Source organism: Phyllobates terribilis, unplaced genomic scaffold (genome assembly GCF_046119375.1).
Source record: "Phyllobates terribilis strain yellow unplaced genomic scaffold, ASM4611937v1 Scaffold_2__4_contigs__length_985480577, whole genome shotgun sequence".
Taxonomy (NCBI): domain Eukaryota; kingdom Metazoa; phylum Chordata; class Amphibia; order Anura; family Dendrobatidae; genus Phyllobates; species Phyllobates terribilis.
Window position 1 is genome coordinate 445,149,892 of NW_027362762.1, and position 20,969 is coordinate 445,170,860.

General features: G+C 41.1%; 1 protein-coding gene across 1 annotated transcript in view; it reads right to left on the reverse strand.

Moving 5' to 3' along the window:
* APPBP2 (amyloid beta precursor protein binding protein 2) overlaps positions 1–20,969 on the reverse strand; it is a 55,844-nt gene that overhangs the window by 21,634 nt on the left and 13,241 nt on the right. The gene's annotated exons all lie outside the window — the stretch shown is intronic.

The window sequence follows — 20,969 nt, forward strand, 5'->3', positions numbered from 1 at the left end:
TTTATTATTATTATTTCTTTTTCACCCCTACTGACATTTATCTATGCAGTTTCTTGACTTCTACTGGTAGCCAGGTGTAAAGGGTCTTCCAAAACATCTAAATGAATGGCCTATCCTCAGCTGATTCAGGGGGCCCGGTATTCTTCCTGAACGGCACTGAGCAGCAACTGGAAAATGTAGAGTTCAATGTGAATTTGTTGGGCCAAACAAACGTTCCCAGAGCCATAACTTTATTTTTCGGTCAGTATGGCCATGTGAGGGCTTATTTTTTGCGGGACAAGTTGTACTTTTGAAAGACATCACTGGTTTTAACATATTGTGTACTGTAAAATGGAAAAAGAATTCCAAGTGCGGTGAAATTGCAAAAAAGTGCAATTCCACAGTTTATTTTTTTTTTTTTAATCACGTTCACTGGATGCTAAAACTTACCTGCCATTATGATTCTCTAGGTCATTACGAGTTCATAGATACCAAACATGTATAGTTGTTTTTTATTTAAGTGGTGGAAAAAGAAATCCAAAGTTAGCTAAAAAAAAAAATAAAAAAAAAATCCATTTTCCAAGTCATGTAGCGTCTCCATTTTTCGGGATCTGGGGCCGGGTAAGGGCTTATTTTTTACACGCCGAGCTGAAGTTTTTATTGATACAATTTTGGAGTAGATACGATGTTTTGATCGCCCATTACTGCATTTTATTGCAATGTTGCGGGGACCAAAAAAACTTAATTCTGGCGTTTAGAATTTTTTTCTCGTTACGCCGTTTACAGATCGGATTAATTCTTTTTTTTATATTGATAGATCGGGCGATTCTGAACGCGATGATACCAAATATGTGTTTTGTTTTTTACTATTTTATTTTGAATGGGGGGCGAAAAGGGTGATAAGAAACATTTTTTAAAACATTTGCTCATAGCAATCTAGCAGTGACAACCACAGGGGTCTCCTGCAGACCCCGGGTTGTCATGCCGACCCGTGATCATGTGACGGGGGTGGCAGGTGGACGGGGTCTATGACGTGCTTCCCGGGAGCGCAATTTAAATGCGGCTGTCAGATTGACAGCGGAATTTAACTAGTTAACAGCTGTGGGTGGATCGCGATTCCACTGGCGGCTGTTGCAGGCACATGTAAGCTGTATAGATCAGCTGACATGTGCCTGGAGAGGTGCGGGCTCAGCGCTGGAGCCTGCACCAAACAGGTGGTTATGACGTGTGGTGTACTATTACGCCCCACGTCAGAAAGGGGTTATAAGCATCAACTGTTATTTCCCATGTCAGTGATGGGAAAATCAGTGTTCACTGTATACAGATTTTAGCCCTGAATAGAGAATGAAAGGAGTACAGCAGGAGAAAGAAGCAGATTTCTCTGATCAGATATATTACAAAGCAGCTTATTTTCACGTATACTATCAATGAAATCATAATTAAAAACTACAGTTACGTTTTAGGCAAATCTGTATATTTCTTTGCTGCTGTCCGCTAGCTCCAAGTTACAGCCCAGAATTTAATGAACCAGTTTACCAACATTAACAATTTATGATCTGATGTTACTTGAAATTCGCGACTAGTCTCTTCAATACCATGCTCCCATGTAGTGCAAATTAGGTTTTTTTATATAGAAAATCTGCTGTGCTTAAACAGTTCAAGCAAAGTGGATGTGATTTCATGAAAATTCATCTCAATTGTGAGTTTTAAGATGTTGTCAGGCCACATTCACACATTCAGTATTTTACATCAGTATTTGTAAGCCTAAACCAGGAGTGGGCACAAAATGCAGAAGTGGTGCTGTGTTTCTATTAGGCTACGTTCCCCTGATTGGTGTTTGTTCAGGCTTTCACGCAGCTGAATTTCCGCATGAATCCCGCACCTCAGCTAGTCCGTGAGACATACAATTAGTGTTTTGAGTGCCTAGTTTAATGTACTTGTATTAACCTAATAAATAAATAACAACGTGGGGTCCCCCTATTTTTGATAACCAGCAAAAGTAAAGCAGACAGCTGTGGCCTTATATTATCAGGCTGGGAAGGTCCTTGGTTATTGGGCCTGTCCCAGCCTAAATATACAAGCCCTCAGCTACCCCAGAATTAGGGCATCACATGAGATGCGCCAATTCTGGTGCTTTCAGGTTGCCCTGGTGCGGTGGCAATTGGGTAAATAATTTTTGGGGTTGGTGTCAGCAGGCATGTACCCATAAAAGTTAGTATTGGAGGGGCGTCTATCAAACACCCCCATTACTAACCCAGTAAGTTCTAAAAAAAAACCACACCTTTATTTTAATAAAGACTCAGCATACTATCCCTTGTTCTCCAATTTCTTAAAAAAAAGTTCCCACGAAGCTCCTGCGACGTAATCCACGATCCTCGTGGTATTCACAGGTGCTCCCAACTCTCAGCACAGCCGCTGGCTCTCGCTCAGAGAAGCAATGAACCAGGGGCTATTATGAGAGTTGTTCAAACTACCCGGAGCCTGTGAATAGCAGTCTTTATTAAAATAAAGTTTTTTTTCTGTGTGTGTGTTTTTATTTTTAAATTACTGGGTTAGTAATAGGGGTGTTTGATAGACACTCCTCCATCCCTAATCCCAGAGGTTGATGGCAGATATGATTTTTAAAAAAAAAAATCACAGTTGTTATCAACCAAAATTATTACCCCGATTGCACCCACACCAGGGCAAAGTGCCAAAATTGGCAAGTCTAAAGTGATGCACCAATTCTGGGGTGGCTGCAGGCTTGTGTTTTTGGGCTGGGAAGGGAAAATATCCATGTACCTTCAAACCCGTGTTATGTTTTCTATAATTATTTATGTTTAGATACTTTTTTGGGTGCATTTACGCTGCATAAAAACACTTTAAAAAAAAAAAGCACGTGTGTTGTAATCTGCAGATTTACCACATCTAATGCAGGTCTATGTGGAAAATGCAACATTCCCGCAAGAGAAATTGACAGAGTGCAAAAGCTATTCCTGATCACGGGCGCGTAGCTTTTCACATTTGCTCAGATTGTTCCACTCCAGGTTTTGGCTTACAAATACTACAATACAGGCCAATAAGAAATGTTATTTTATATCTTAAAAGTGGAGGAAAAAAAAAAAAAAAAAAAAAATCAATATTCTCTGATAAAACTATTCCTCCCCTCCCTTTTAAATTATCCACTCTGAAAAAAACAACACACAGCTCAATCTCATCTTGCACAAGATGCAACAAACTTGTCAGCTCACTCTTTACCAGGTTATACAGCCTATCATACTCTGTAGAGAGAAGAGAGGGAGGCGCTGCATGAGAAAACCATCAGGGGCAGACACAAAGATTGTGCTGAGTTTTCTAACAAGTCTTTTTCCTCACCCCAGACCTGGATTCACATCTATACAGCCCAGTACTTCTGTATAATAACCTCCGCATTGCTGCACCTTCTGTTTACGAAAAAAGGAATGAGGAGCAGGTACTGTCTCCCTGTGAACTGTGAGGTGTATAGGAAAGAAGGAATAACAGTCTAAAGCTCTGTGTATATTGTGTCTGATACTTACAGTAACATACATTGGCTTAAGATTCACCAAAACACCCAAAATAATATACTTACCTCTCCATGACCCTCCCCTTGCCTGTTCCACTGCCATAGCTGCCCACCTGATTGTTGGCTCACTCCTCTTTGATCTGAAATGTTCTGGCTCAGACTAGGCAATATGTGGTCACGTGGGGTATCAATAATATTAAGGATAGTCATACCTCACCCTTCTACTGTCTCTGCCCCCAACCCAGAAGGGGGGGGGGACATCCAGGCTGCTTTTATAAAGCTATGAATCTCAAAGTCATCAATATGCAAAATATGAGCAGATAAAGTAACAGCAAAATTGAGAGCTCACGAGTACAAGTGTATTCGGTCTCCATCCACCCAGCTGGACTGAAAACTGCTTATACTGAACTGTATGAAATTTCCATGGCAGGGAGGAGAGTCACAGAGGAGCTTGTCAATAGAGCTAGCTGAAATTCAGCTGCACCAGTGGTGGAGGGACACTGAGGAGTAACAGTGTTAACACGATAGCCTCTGCTAGAAACCCATGTGTATTAACACAAATTTTACACCGATATTTGTCATTATTGCCTCATGTAAAAGGGGAGGCGATTGAGTTCTTTGTGACATCAAAACACCAAAAGTGGCAGTCTACGTAACCATGTATAGTCTATGTAACATGAATCATTCCAGTGAAGTATGGACACCTCTGAACAGTCCTAGAAACAACATTTCTTCTGAAACTCGACCAGCATCTTCATTCTCAAGCTACATTCAATGTTTCTATTATCAAAAAAGTGTCCAATACAATTAAGTTAATGGCACTTCAAATAATACATAAAGCACATATTCCAGTAGAGAATTATTATTCGATGTAAAAGAAGAGAACCATCAGTTAAAAATCAATAGATCTTTATAGGAAAATTGTTAAAGTTATAATTAAAAAATACACAGAATGCCCAGCTTGGGGGGACTTCACCAAATCCAGATAGGTAAATAGTCAGCTATTGTGCAAATTGATCTAGAGCTTAGAACAAAAGGATACTTACTGGGACCTGCTCCCTATGTAACAGGAAGAAGCAAGAGGTGAAACGCGCGTCAAGGTGGGTGGGTGTGTGTGTGTGTGTGTGTGTGTGTGTGTGTGTGTGTGTGTGTGTGTGTGTGTGTGTGTGTGTGTGTGTGTGTGTGTGTGTGTGTGTGGTGGGACTTTCCTCCATCCAGCCATCTACTTTTTCAGGTACTATACTAACTTTTGCACTTTGCATGAGTGCATATGCCTGCGTATTTGTGATACGGCTGTACCTTACACTTATCAGCAGGTGCATACTATCATTTTTGTCAATATGGGTAAATAGGTTTATGGTGAATGTCTTTATGGCCATAATTAGTTTCTCTGGAGCCTGTGTATGCATATTATGTGGGCATTAAAGCCATTCTGACTATACCAGTTCCACTCAGACATTTTTCCTGTTATATAGAGAAGGTCCCACTAAGTCAGTTTACACTCTCATTGGTGTTTTATTCATCTTTTCACCTTTGATACAGACTGTTTCTAGTCATATCCTTTGTAATTGTATTATTTAGCATTGGCAAGTTAGTGGGTACAGAAAGTATTCAGACCCCTTCAAATTTTTCACTCTTTGTTTCATTGCAGCAATTTGGTAAATACTAAAAATTTCATTTTTTTCCTGATTAAAGTACACTCTGCACCCCATCTTGACAGAAAAAAAAACAAATGTAGAAATTTTTGCAAATTAAAAAAGAAAAACTGAAATATCACAAGTATTCAGACCCTTTGCTCAGACACTCATATTTAAGTCACATGCTGTCCATTTCCTTGTGATCCTCCTTGAGATGGTTCTACTCCTTCATTGGAGTCCAGCTGTGTTTAATTAAACTAATAAGACTTGATTTGGAAAGGCACACACCTGTCTATACAAGACCTCACAGCTCACAGTGCATGTCAAACCAAATGAGAATCATGAGCTCAAAGGAACTGCCCAAGGAGCTCAGAGACAGAATTGTGGCAAGGCACAGATCTGGCCAAGGTTACAAAAGAATTTCTGCATTACTCAAGGTTCCTGAGAGCACAGTGGCCTCCATAATCCTTAAATGGAAGACGTTTGGGACCACAAGAAGTCTTCCTAGACCTGGCCGTCCAGCCAAACTGAGCAATCGTGGGAGAAAAGCCTTGGTGAGAGAGGTAAAGAAGAACCCCAAGATCACTGTGGCTGAGCTCCAGAGATGCAGTAGTGAGATGGGAAAAAGTTCCACAAAGTCAACTTTCACTTTAGCCCTCCACCAGTTGGGCCTTTATGGCAGAGTGGCCCGATGGAAGCCTCTCCTCAGTGCAAGACATATGAAAGCCCACAGAGTTTGTTCAAAAACACATGAAGGTCTCCCAGACTATGAGAAATAAGATTCTCTGGTCTGATGACACGAAGATAGAACTTTTTGGTGATAATTCTAAGTGGTATGTGTGGAGAAAACCAGGCACTGCTTGCTCACACCTGCCCAATACAATCCCAACAGTGAAACATAATGGTGGCAGCATCATGCTATGGGGGTGTTTTTCAGCTGCAGGGACAGAACGACTGGTTTCAATTGAAGGAAACATGAATGCAGCAAAGTACAGAGATATCCTGGATGAAAACCCTCTTCCAGAGTGTTCTGGACCTCAGACTTGGCCGAAGGATCACCTTCGAACAAGACAATGACCCTAAGCACACAGCTAAAATAACAAAAGGAGTGAGTTCAGAACAAATACGTGACCATTCTTGACTGGCCCAGCCAGAGCCCTGACCTAAACCCAATTAAGCATCTCCGGAGAGACCTGAAAATGGCTGTCCACCAATGTTCACCATCCAACCTGACGGAACTGGAGAGGATCTGTCAGGAAGAATGGCAGAGGATCCCCAAATCCAGGTGTGAAAAACTCGTTGCATCACTCCCAAGAAGACTCATGGCTGTACTAGCTCAAAAGGGTGCTTCTACTCAATAATGAGCAAAGAGTCTGAATACTTATGGCCATGTGATATTTCAGTTATTTTTTTTAATAAATCTGCAAAAACTTCTACATTTCTGTTTTTTTTTCAGTCAAGATGGGGTGCAGAGTGTACTTTAATGAGAAAAAAAAATGAACTTTTTAGAATTTACCAAATGGCTGCAATGAAACAAAGTGAAAAATTTAAAGGGGTCTGAATACTTTCCGTGTCCACTGTATATACAGTCCTGCTTATTGTTATTGGCACCCATGAAGTTTAGGTACATAATGTGGAATATCTCCTGAAAACCAAGAATCAAGTGATCCTCATTCTACTCTAGCCCCTCTATAGAGTATAATGAGCTGTGTAAAATGACACCAGCTGATGTTGGCAATCTGTCTTGCAAGATGGATTTGAGCTGAATTTTTTTTTATCCCCCAAGAGTGAATGGCGAGTTGAAGGAGGCAAGCGAATATCTTTCATAAGATAAATTACAAACGTTTCTTATAGTATCCTGTAAAATTGATTTATGCAAAGCTTGTTGAAAGTGTCTATTTCAGCTTTATTACTATAGAAATTAAACAACTTTCTGAAATTCTTTTAGACTATGTGCCCACGATGCAGAAATGCTCAGGATTTTTTCCTGAGCATTTCTGCTTCTCCCTGGCAGAAAAAAACGCATGTGGATTTTACATGCGTTTTTTTCTGCCAGGGACAAGCGGATGTCCCGTGTTTTTCACATGCGGGTTGTCAAGCGCTTTTCCAAGCGATTTTAGCATCACTTGGAAAAGTGCTTGACAACTTGGTCACACTATATAAATCCATTCAACCAGCATGCATTTATATAGTGTAACCAAGTTAATAATTAAAAAGAACGGTAAAAAATAAACATTATACTCCCCTTCTGGTGGCCCCCGGTCTCCTTATCCGGTGAATCAGGTGTGTTGGGCGGCTCGCGGTGGTCTAAAAAGGCCTTCCATGACGTCATTTAGTATTATTATTATTATTTTTTTTACAGGTACTATGGTACCCGGGTCTGGAGGAGAGTAGCCTCTTCTCCAGACCCGGGTACCATCCGTACATTGAATCGCTTAATATCCGCATGTGCACATGTAGTGATGCGGATATTAAGCGATTCAATGCAAGTCAATGGCGATGAAAACCTCGCAATTACGTAAAATTAATGGGAGTGCTGTGGATTTTTCCGCAATGATAATCCACAGCGGAAATTTCCGCAGCATGTGCACAGCATATGCGGATTATCATTGGGGAACATGGCAGGCCTTCTGACAAGCGATTTTTTAAGAGTTTCTGAAGCGGAATTGACGCTGCAGAAACGCTTAAAAAACGCATCGTGGGCACACAGCCTCAGTGTTTCTATTTCTTAAAATTGTCAAGATCACGCTAGCTGAGTTATTGAGAATACTCAAGTTTACATACAAAGGTTGACAAAATAATCCTGCTCTCAACTGAGTAGATACAATTGTTTCTAGTCAGCACAATATTCTTATCTGTAGATTGAGACATTTTACCACACTAGCAGATATTTATGCAGTTACAGATATATTTAGATAAGAAAAAACTGAATAGAACTATAGAAATGTATCCCCTTGTCTGCTAAGATGTGGACAAGCCATTTAAACAACCATGTCCACATTAACTGGCAGCAAACAGAGTGGAACGGTCAGTGTCATCTTGGACTGTAAAGTAAAGACATGACAATAATGGCAGCTTAAATTGATACCTTAGAGACTAGACCAAAATCAATCAATATCAGAGGGTTCAGCCGACATATCTAATGTGTATGGGGGCCCTTAGTCATCTTCAGCGCACATCTGTGCACTCCATTAATTTACAATATTTGTGGTTTCATTTAGGACTGAAACATAAACTTGACTCTGCTACATCTAAGCACTCAGATTTTACCATCTATTTTTATGTAGAGTTGAGTTTGTGCTTCAGTCCTATGTAAAACCAGACAATGCTGTAAAGTAAGAGTACATAGATGGAGCAGAGCTGAGCGTGTGCTGCAGTCTTAAGGCAAAACCAGAAATTCTGTAAGATCAATGTGCTCAGATGTAGCTGGACTGAAACACTAACTCACAGGTGCTTCTCACAAAATTAGATAATCAAAAAGTTAATTTATTTCAGTTCTTCAATACAAAAAGTGAAACTCCTATATTATATAGAGTCATTACAAACAGAGTGATCTATTTCAAGTGCTTATTTCTGTTAATGTTGATGATTATGGCTTACAGCCAGTAAAAACACAAAAGTCATTATCTCAGTAAATTAGAATACTTTATAACACCAGCTTGAAAAAGGTTTTTAAAATCCGAAATGTTGGGCTACTGAAATGTATGTTCAGTAAATGCACTCAATACTTGGTCAGGGCTCCTTTTGCATCAATTACTGCATCAATGCGGCGTGGCATGGAGGCGATCAGCCTGTGGCACTGCTGAGGTGTTATGGAAGCCCAGGTTGCTTTGATAGCAGCCTTCAGCTCGTCTGCATTGTTGGGTCTGGTGTCTCCTCTTCCTCTTGACAATATCCCATAGATTCTCTATGGGGTTAAGGTCAGGCGAGTTTGCTGGCCAATCAAGCACAGTGATACTGTTGTTTTTAAACCAGGTATTGGTGCTTTTGGCAGTGTGGACAGGTGCCAAGTCCTGCTGGAGAATGAAATTTCCATCTCCAAAAAGCTTGTCGGCAGAGGGAAGCATGAAGCGCTCTAAAATTTCCTGGTAGACGGCTGCGCTGACTTTGGTCTTGATAAAACACAGTGGACCTACACCAGCAGATGACATGGCTCCCCAAACCATCACTGATTGTGGAAACTTCACACTAGACCTCAAGCAGCTTGAATTGTGGCCTCTCCACTCTTCCTCCAGACTCTGGGACCTTGATTTCCAAATGAGAATTGGATCTCTGGGACCTTGTGGAGTGTCAATGACTGCCTTCTGGACATCTGTCAAGTCAGCAGTCTTCCCCATAATTGTGGAGCCTACTGAAACAGACTAGGGGACCTTTTAAACGCTTAGGAAGCCTTTGCAGGTATTTTTTGTTAATTAGTTTAATTTACGGAGATAATGACTTTTGTGTTTTCATTGGCTGTGAGCCATAATCATCAACATTAACAGAAATAAGCACTTGAAATAGATCACTCTGTTTGTAATGACTGTCGAATATAGGAGTTTCACTTTTAGTATTGAAGAACTGAAATAAATTAACTTTTTGATGATATTCTAATTTAGTGAAAAGCACCTGTAGCTCTGCTACATCTGTGTACACTATGATTCTACCTCATTTCTGGTTCCACATACAGTTCTCAGAATAGCAGAGCTCAGTTTGTCAGATGTATTTTACCTGCAGTCCATGACATCACAATACATTATCTATGGCTTTGCATAGGACTACAGGAACACCTGCTCCATTTCTATGCACAGAATAAAGTGCAGACCAGCCTGCTTATTGGCTCTGTTGTCCTACAAACACAAATTGTGTTTTTCTTCTTTTTATCTTATCTCATGCCATGGAGCAGAGGGAGGCAAGGGTTAGTGAAGCACTGTGATCCACAAAAAAAACTTTACTCTGCTGGCCAGAGTTTTTACTGGGCATCAGCCATCAGATTTCAATACCAGCCTGCGCCTGAGTACAGGAGAAGTCACATGCGTAGTAATAAGTATGAGACTTTTTTTTTAAAAAGTGTAAAACAGCCTGCGAGGGAGTCTGACTCTTGTACAAGCATTATTGCTAACTTTGGTGGGGACACTAGGACATTCATGCTACCTTTGGTAGGGACACTAGGACGTCCATGCTACCTTTGGTAGGGACACTAGGACATCCATGCTACCTTTGGTAGGGACACTAGGACGTCCATGCTACCTTTGGTGGGGACACTAGGACATTCATGCTACCTTTGGTAGGGACACTAGGACGTCCATGCTACCTTTGGTGGGGACACTAGGACATCCATGCTACCTTTGGTGGGGACACTAGGACATTCATGCTACCTTTGGTAGGGACACTAGGACGTCCATGCTACCTTTGGTGGGGACACTAGGACATTCATGCTACCTTTGGTGGGGACACTAGGACGTCCATGCTACCTTTGGTGGGGACACTAGGACAACCATGCTACCTTTGGTGGGGACACTAGGACATCAACTTCTAGCATGGTCAGCAGGATTGTTCCAGGATAACCGTTTCCCTCCCAAGAGCAAGTTTTGCAGTCCAGTGGATGCATGGAGAAAGTGAAGGTAAATTCTCCCTGCTCGCTTCCAATCATCAGGGCGTAGATCAGTCAGCACTTCCAGTGCGCACGCTGTAATCGCTTCCCCCGCATCCTGACTGACAGCCTGCTCTGTAGTGTGTTTGTGTAGAGCAGGCTGTCAGTGAGGAGGAGGATGGAGGGGGGATGGGGCGGGGTGATTACAGTGTGCTCACTCCCAAAAGGCTAGAAGGGAGAATAAGGCTATGTGCCCACGATGCAGAAATGAAGCAGAAATTTTCTGCAGCATTTCTGCATCTCCCTGGCAGAAAAAACGCATGCAGATTGTGCATGCGTTTTTCCTGCAGAATACATGCGGATCCATATGCGTTTCCGCATGCAGATTGACAAGCACTTTCCAGGCGATAGCATCACTTGGAAAGTGCTTGACAACTAGGTCACACTGTATAAATCCATGCAAACAGCATGGATTTATATAGTGTGAACCGTAAAAATTAAAACAAATAAAGCTATACTAACCCCCGAGGCCCCGGCGTGGCTGCAGCGCTGCTTCCTGGCTGGTTCCCGGCTGCCGGCATATCGCGAGACAGAGCGGTGAAGGGCCTGCGGTCACATGACTGACGTCACCGAAGGTCCTTCAGCGCTGCTGGCATTCAGAGAGAAGACGCCGGACAGGTGAGTATAAACTTTATTTGTTATTTTATTCTTTTTTTACAGGTACAATGGTACCCAGGTCTGGAAGAGAGTCTCCTCTCCTCCAGAACTGGGTACCATCCGCACATAGAGACGCATAGAAGCCGCTTGTAAAAATGTACAGTCGCGGTTTCTGTGCGTCTCAATGCAAGTCAATGGCGGCCATTCCGCTGCACTTCCGCAAAATTAATGAACATGCTGCAGATTTTTGTACGCAGCATAAATGCTGCGGAAAAATCCACAGCATGTGTATAGAACATGCGGAATCCCCTTGGGGACCATGGGGTGCGGATTACCTAGCGTTTTACAAGCGTTTCCGCTGCGGAAATTCCGCAGCATAAACGCTTGAAAAACGCTACGTGGGCACTCAGCCTAAAACTTATCCCTGCAGGTACATTAGCATTTTCTTTTTGCTGAAATCTCATTATACCCATTGAATAATATATTGGAGGATTTAGGAGGGCCTTGAGTTCTCAAACAGTGTTCCCTTCATTCTGGGCAGGGCTGTGTGCCCAGTAAACAGATAAATACCCCCAATTGAGTTCTAAACACAGAAATGGCAAAATAAAACAATGGGTGCATTTTACTAAATTTCATTTTGCTTTATCCAAGCAAATGTCATAAAAGTGACATGTGAAAAAAAAGCAAATTTAAATTCCTTTACATCAAAATGGTGGGGTGACAGTCAAAATAATCACTAAATCCCTAGATAAATACCTCAATGAGTGTAGTTTTCAAGTTGGGGATCCTTTTGTTTTTTTTTTTTTTTTTTTTAAAGCCTATAAAAACTTGGCAGAGAGCATAGTAAATGAAAAATCTTTGTTACATTTAGAAGAGTTGACATATGCTCAAAAATGTACATTACCAGATTGGCATCGTGTGTCCACAAATATTTTAAAGGGTATTTCACCCATACAAGCTACATTTCAGCTCTTTTTATGAAGCCTCTCTCAAAGTTTTTTTTTTATATCTATCACACACACACTATATAATATATCTATACATCATACAAACATGTGACCTAATTGCCACCACGTGTCTACATGATCTGACAGTTAGAAGCCATGATGAAAGTGCATGTCATGGTACAGGATCTCACACCAGACCATGATGTTCATTTTTTGTCATCGGTCGTTAAGGAGCTAACCAGTTTTTTTTTTTGTTGTTTTTTTTAAAGGTTGTTGTGGTCCATCCTGTAGACTGCAGCCCAACTGTGGTCATAAACCCTTTAAATAGGCACATAGAGTTTCCTCAAATCTAGAATAAGGACCAGTAGAGGCACCATATTTTCCCCCAAAGGTATAAAAAGTGTGACAAGGGATGTAGCTACTTTGCAGATTGATTTCCGCTCTGACCTCTTTTGCCTAACGCCACAGCATTGAGAAGTCTGTCCCTGTGTGCCCTCGTCATCACCTACATGTGACACTGACTGGCACATTGTACGACTGCACTTTGTTTCTGCTTTCTAGCACCTACTATTAGAGCATGACGGGACGGACAACTGTGTGGAAACATCTCTAAAAAGGAATAGTTTTATGTCATACATGCTGACGCCAAAGATGTTGTAATCTGGGTCATGCAAAACATTCACACATTACTGGTTGTTGGAGCATTGGAAGTTCTAGACAAGGTTATATCATGGATTAGTCACAGGTTGTAGCAGGTAGCACCCATGACATCTAGAGGACAAAATACAATGTACAAAAAAACAGCATACTGAGCATCCAGACAGCTCTAATGTGTTACTATGGTTTAATTTTTTAATAGTGTCTTTAAAATTACAGCCAAAAAACCCCACACGTTGCACATAGAATTTTATGTATTATTTCTGTAGTTTTTTACCACTCTTGGGCTTCAATCATCAGGTAGTCTTCACCAGACAAATGTGACTTGGCATTTTTTATATCAGTCCTGACCAGCTCCATGGTGGAGGTGGGGCAAAAGAGAACGTGGCAAAGTCATCTGAAAAATTCATTATAACTTATGCCACAAGTTATGGAAGAAAAGTACATCAGCTCCTGTTTGGAGTAATATTTCTGGCGAAGGTGCATGGCAGTTGTATGATGCACCATTAAGAGGCATACGTCTCTCACCCCCTGCTCACCATGTGTCGTTATATGCAGGATTAACTCTGTAATGCTTCTACCTATCACAGTGTTTCGGAGAATGCTTGTTTTCCCCGGCACACTGAACTGTAAGTTCATGGTAATCTTAGGTCGTAATGTTTGGCACTTATGAATTTAGAATAATCTACTGTTTTCAAACTCTGAATTTGTATGCCTTTATAATAGATAAACACAGAATAGTTAGTTACAATTCCCATATGTCAACTTTCCATCAGCATCATTTTTGGTAGCATGTTAGAAGGGTTCAAAGCTTAGTTTTTCATTTTTTCAACAAAACATTTTTAGGAACAACTTCACTTTTGAAGTGACTTTGAGGGGCCTATAAGACAAAAATCCCCCAAACAAAACCCCATTTTAAAAGTTGCACCCCTTTAACCCCTTCACGATCTTGCGATTTTTCTTTTTTTTTTGCTCCCCTTCTTCCCAGAGTTATAACTTTTTATTTTTTAATCAATATGGCCGTGCGAGGGCTTGTTTTTTTAACAAAACGAGTTGTACTTTTGAACACCACAATTAATTATACCGTACAGTGTACTGGAAATCAAATTCCAAGTACAGTAAAAGCCAAAACTGACCTGCCATTATGATTCTCCAGGTCAGTACAAGTATGCAGATACCAAACATGTATAGGTTCATTTTTATTTAGTGGTGAAAAAAATCCAAAGTTTGTATATAATAAAAAAAAAAAAAAAAAAAAAAACACAGCGATTGACAGCGGCTTTTAAAGATGGTAGCAGCCATGGGTGGATCGCGATTGCAGCTGTCATTGCTGCTGTTAGAGGCACATGACGGCTGATCAGATCAGCCGTCATGAAAAAAAAAAAAGAAAACAGACAGTATTCAAACCAATGGGGCGGTGCAGATGAGCAATTTTGTTTTAACTGACATAATCAGTGTGTAATAATAATATATATTAGGATAAGCCATACAGAGCCACACTTTACGCATCCGATTTTTATAGATACATTTAAAGTCTGTAACTGGAAACTGTAAAGGCCCTGTAAATGATAAATAGCTGCTGAGTAAAAAAACTGATTGCATACGGACTATAGACACACGGATGACAAGTGCAGGTAGGTGATAAAGGGTTTCTGGTGAAAACAAGTTGCCATAATTCAAGCTTGGAGAATCGTTATAAAATAAAGTTAGTTTCCCTGAATAAATAGTGAGATCTCAGAATTACGCAAATCTGTGCTCTATAAATTTAAGTTACTGCAAATGAAGTACTACCCCTTAACCACAAATACACCTCAAAATTACTAAGAGGAGTATTTTTACCCCTTTGTAAAAAGTGTAGTGTGACCTCTGCTCCTGCTGGTAACACTACTTTTAGGCTGCGTGCCCACGATGCATTTTTTAAGCATTTCCGCAGCGGCAAAAACGCTGCAGAAACGCTTAAAAGCATGGTAGAAAGCCTGCCATGTCCCCCAATGATAATCCGCATGTGCTGTGCACATGCTGTGGAAATTTCCGCTGCGGATTATCATTGCGGGGAAAAAAAGCAGCACTACCAATTATTTTGCAGAAGTGCAGCGTTTTCACCGCCATTGACTTGCATGGATTCCGCATCACTGTATATGTAGATGCGGAATCCACGCGTTTCAATGTGCGGATGGTACCCGGGTGTGGAGGACAGGAGACTCTCCTCCGGACCCGGGTACCATAGAAACTGTGAAAAAAAGAATAAAATAAAAAAGAAATATTATACTTACCTTCTGATGGCCCCCGATGCGCTCCTCCTCCCTTGCCGGCAGATCGCGATGGACTTGAGGACCTGCGCTGACATCATAGTCATGTGACGGGTCACGCGATACTGACGTCGTCAAGTCCTTCAGTGTACCGCGATCTGCCGGCAGCCGGGACCGAGCGAAGCAAGACTCCGCGGGCCATCAGAAGGCAAGTATAGATTTATTTTTAACCATTCTTTTACGGTCACACCATTTAAAACCATGCCGGTTGCATGGATTTATATAGTGTGACCAAGTTGACAAGCACTTTCCAAGTGATGCTAAAATCGCTTGGAAAGCGCTTGACAACCCGCATGTGGAAATGCATGTGAAGAACGCTTCACATCCGCGTGTCCCTGGCAGGAAAACGCATGTACAATCCGCATGTACAATCCGCATACGTTTTTTCTGCCAGGGAGAAGCGGAAACGCTCAAGAAAAATCCGGAGCATTTCTGCATCGTGGGCACATAGCCTTATTTAAACAACAAACACAGCCTACTAAGTAACAAATCGCTGGAATCAGTCTTTCTGCCCAGACATCATATTACTCAGAAAAAAAATGTGTTAACAGATTCCCCTTTAGAAACCAAACTAGCCTCATGCTATGATTAAAGATCTGGAAAACTCAGTTACTCATATTTGACTAGCTTAGAAATGTATGATCCAGTATGTACTAATCGGGATGATTAAAGCTAATCTGGTAACAAGCAATATTTCCACCATTACCATTCCTACAAGAGTGGTCACCCAGCATCACAGCCCTCCGAACATCAAGAACTGCCTGTTATACCACAGTATGACCGTGAGAAAAGTATCACAATCCTAAAACTGAGGAGCAATCCTAGACTGTTTTTTTTTTTTTTCACAACTTGGCAGAAGAGAACTACTCCTATATTCACATTTTTATTGAGATTGTGCAGATATTGGTGTGGATATTCACCTGCCGATTACAAATGCTGAAATATTCTGCCCTGTGTGGACAACATTTGTTAATCCATAAGGCTGGGACTGCATTCTGTAGAGTGTTTCTCTACAGCAAATGCAAAACCCACAATATATGCTTCCCGAAATCCTGCAGGCCCAAGATGTTAACAGCGGCGTCTTCTTGGCATCTGCCAGGCAGTTAAATGCTTCCATCAACTTTCTTCTAATGTACAGGAAAGCATTATATACAATGGACCAGCACAGGAAAGGAGAAAAAAAAAAAGAGAAGAGGTATACGTATATCAATGACTACAATGGTGCCCAAAAATCCATACTAACAATAGGCTACAGTGGCATATAGAAGTTTGGGCACCCCTGGTCAAAATTACTGTTATTGTGAACAGTTAAGCAAGTTGAAGATGAAATGATCTCTAAAGGGTCCAACGTTAAATATGACATTCCTTTGTATTTTAGGCAAAAATAAAATTTTAATCTTTTAAATTTTCAAAATTACAAAAAGGAAAAATGGGCCGATGCAAAAATTTGGGCATCCTTAAGAAATTTGTGTGCTCAGATAACTTTGACCAAGGTTTCAGACCTTAATTAGCCTGTTAGGGCTATAGATTATTCACCATCATCGTTAGGTGATGGAAATTTCCCAGCTTTATAAAAACTCAGCCTCCTCTAACCTTGTGCCAAAACACAGCAGCCATGGGTTCTTCTAAGCAGCTGCCTAGCACTCTGAAAATGAAAATGGTGGAGGCCTACAAAGCAGGAGAAGGCTATAAAAAGGTAGCAAAGCATTTTCAAGTTGCCCTTTCCTCAGTTCAAAATGTCGTTAAGAAATGGCAGTTAACAGGAACAGTGGAAGTCAAAATAAAGTCTGGAAGACCAAGCAAAATTTCAGTGAGAGCTGCTTGTAGGATTGCTAGAGAGGCAAATCAGAACCCCCGATTGACTACAAAAGACCTTCAGAAAGATTTAGCAGACTCTGGAGTTGTGGGACATTGTTCTACTGTTCAGAGACACCTGCACAAATATGGCTTTAATGTTAGAGTGATCAGAAGAAAACCTCTCCTGCATCCTCACCATAAAATTCAACATCAGAAGTATGCAAAAGAACATCCAAACAAGCCTGATGTGTTTTGGAAACAAGTCCTGTGGACCAATGAGGTTAAAATAGAATTATTTGGCCACAAAGATCAAATGTATGTGTAGAGAAAAAAAAAAGGGGATAGAATTTCAGGAAAAGAACATCTGGCCAACCATTAAGCATGGAGGTGGATCAATCATGCTTTTGGGGTTGAATTGCAGCCAATGACACGGGGAACATTTCACGGGTAGAGGGAAGAATGGATTCAATGAAATTTAAACAAATTCTTGATGCAAACATAACACCATCTGTAAAAAGCTGAAGTTGAAAAGAGGATGGCTTCTACAAATGGATAAGGATTAGTGTTGAGCGAGTATGCTCGGGCCGAGCTCCGAGTATTTACAGCTGCTCGGTGATATGGTTGAATCACTCCTGTGTGCATGATTTGCGACTGTTTGACAGTTTTAATACATGTGAGGAATGTGTAAGAAATAGACAATCCTCACGTGTAATAAAACTGTCAAACAGTTGCAAATCATGCACACGGGAGCGATTTAACCTCATCACCGAGCAGCTGTAACTACTCGGAGCTCGGCCCGAGCATACTCGGAACAGAACATACTCGCTCAACACTAATAATGATCCTAAACACATGTCAAAATTCACAATAGACTACCTCAAAAGGTGCAAGCTGAAGGTTTTACAATGGCCCTCAGTCTCCCCTGATCTGAACATTATTGAAAATCTGTGGCCTCAAAATAGCAGTGCATGCAAGACGACACAGGAATCTCACAGAACTGGAAGTATTTTCAAAGGAAGAATGGATGGAAATCCCTCAAACAAGAACTGAAAGATTGTCTGGCTACAAAAAGCATTTACAAGCTGTGATACTAGGCCCATTTTCCTTTTTGTCATTTTTAAAATCTAGAAGATGAAAATATAATATATAGCCTTTATTTTATTTTGCCTAAAATACAAAGCAAATGAGCCATCTTCAACATTAGGCCTTTTAGAGATCATTTCATCTTGGTTAACTATTCACAATAACAGGTCACTTTGACCAGGGGTGCCCAAACTTTTACATGCCACTGTATGTTAATGTCTGCGTGATGATGGCCCTCTTATTGGTTATCAATCACAAAGAAAAGAGATTACTTGACAATGACATTAGCAATGTTCTGCCAGGACTGACAGGTGACCAGTCTGTGACCCACATAGACGTTTACAGGCTGGATGATACCACATCAGTCTACAGAAGAGAAAAATCCAGCATAAATCACAAGCACAGGACAGTCTGCACATTAATGGCGTGCTACCTATGCAGCCGTTATCAGACTACACCTCCTAATTTGTTAATAATCATTACTAGGTATTTTGGGAGTTGTAGTCTTAGTGCAACTGGAGAGCACGGATCATTTCTTGTATGCAAAATACCCACAACCTAATGGCATTAGGTTGTCAAGACGCTGAGACCATGAAAAATTAGTATTGTGAAAAATATGTTAAGTCCCTGACAGCTCACTGGTTGTATTTATCCACAGCCGAGATGGCAACACAACATAGCCCAACTGTTCTAGACAAAGGATAGTCAAGCAGAACATGGTATTTGTGAAACTGGCAAGCTTAGAGCACACAAGGACATAGTGAAGACACTGCACTACATACACACCCATCGATCACACATACTGCATAATATACACATACCAAAAACAGGTGTAGAACACACACAGTAAACCCGTAGATCATACACACAGTAAATCCGTAGATCACACACACCCGTAGATCAAACTTGCATCCAGGGCTGTGGACTCTGTAAGACAAACCACTGACTGACTCCTCAATTTCCCTGACTCCACAGCACTGGTCACTACTGAGCATGTACATGAAGAGTAGCACAGATTCATCTCAACTAGAAGCGGACATCCTTAGATCAGGAATAGAAAAGGCATTTATAGGACATTTCATAACTTTCCCAAATTCTAATGAAAACATTTACAGCACATACTGCATTGTACTACTGTACCCAATTTATTATATATGTTAGGAGTCGGTCCATTTTATACCAACTCCACCATAATGGACACCAACTCCGACTACACAGCCCTTCTTGCATCATACACACACACTGTGCACATCAGTAGATCATACGTGCATCATATTTCTTTTTAGAGCACCATTGGTTTCATGGTGGTGTACATGAGAGAGAGAGCTACAAACAAAACAAATATAAATTACAGAGAACAAACTAACAATGACAGACTAATACAGAGGGGAGAGGGCCCTGCCCTTGCGGGCTTACATTCAATAGGATAATGGGGAAGGAGACAATAGATTAAGGGGGTTGCGGTGGTGAGGGTCATTGCAGGCTGTAAGCTTTCCTGAAGAGATGAGTTTTCAAGTTCTGTCTGAAAGTTCCGAAACTGGCGGATAATCGGATGTGTTGGGGGAACAGAATTCCAGAGTAAGGGGGACGCTCGGGACAAATCTTGGAGGCAATTGGGTGAGGAACGTATAAGTGTGGAGGAGAGAGGAAGGTCTTGAGACGACCGGAGATTACATGTTGCGAGATTAGTTCGGAGAAATATGGATGGCTTTGTAGGTCAATGTTAATAGTTTTAACTGGATACGTTGGGGGACTAGGAGGCAATGAAGGTATCTGCAGAGGGGAGAAGTGAAGGAATAGTGAGACAGTGGAGTTAAGGACAGACTGAAGATGTGCAAAGAGTGTAAGCAGGGAGAGTAGGACATTGCAGTAGTCGAGGCGGGAGATGATGAGGGCATGCACTAACATTTCAGTAGATTGAGGGTTGAGGAAAGGACGGATTCTGGAAATATTTTTGAGTTGGAGGCGGCAGGAGGTGGTAAGAGCTTGGATGTGTGGTTTGAAGAGGATAGAGTCGAAGGTTACTCCGAAACAGCGGACTTCCGGTACAGGGGAGAGCGTGATGTTATTTATTGTGATAGATAGATTGGGTAGGGGAGTTAGGTGACATGAAGGAAAGATGAGGAGTTCAGTTTTGTCCAAATTGAGCTTTAGGAAGAGCGATGAGAAGAAGGATATGGCTGATAGACATTAAGGGATTTTGGAAAGCAGAGGCGATGCCAGGGAGATAGATCTGAGTAGGAGCATCTGCGTATATCTAGGATACTGGAAGCCATGGGACTTTAGGAGTTGTTCCAGGCCAAAAAGTATAGATTGAGAAGAGTAAGGGTACCATAGTGTGGACATCCGTAAATCATACCTGCATCATATACAGTCTGCACATACTGCAGTGTATACATACTGTACAGTAGTGGCAAAACATTTTGAGACGGACATAAATTTAGTTTTTCACAAAGTGTACTGCTCCAGTGCTTAGTCCATGGTAACTGAAGTACAATTATAAGCTTTTCATACATTTATATACTTTTAATCCTTTCATGATCAGGCTATTTTATTTTTCATCCCCCCCCCCCCCCCTTCTTCCAAAAGCCATAAACTTTATTTTTCAGTCCACACAGACGTGTGAGGGCTTGTTTTTATGTAGGACAAGTTGTACTTATGAATGACACCATTTTATCAAGTGATGCACTGGAAAGGGGTAAAAAAATTCCAAGTGTGCAAAAAAAAAAAAAAAAAAAAAAAGTATAATTCCATAATTCTATTTTGTTTTTTTAATTTACCATGGTCACTATATGGCAAAACAGACCT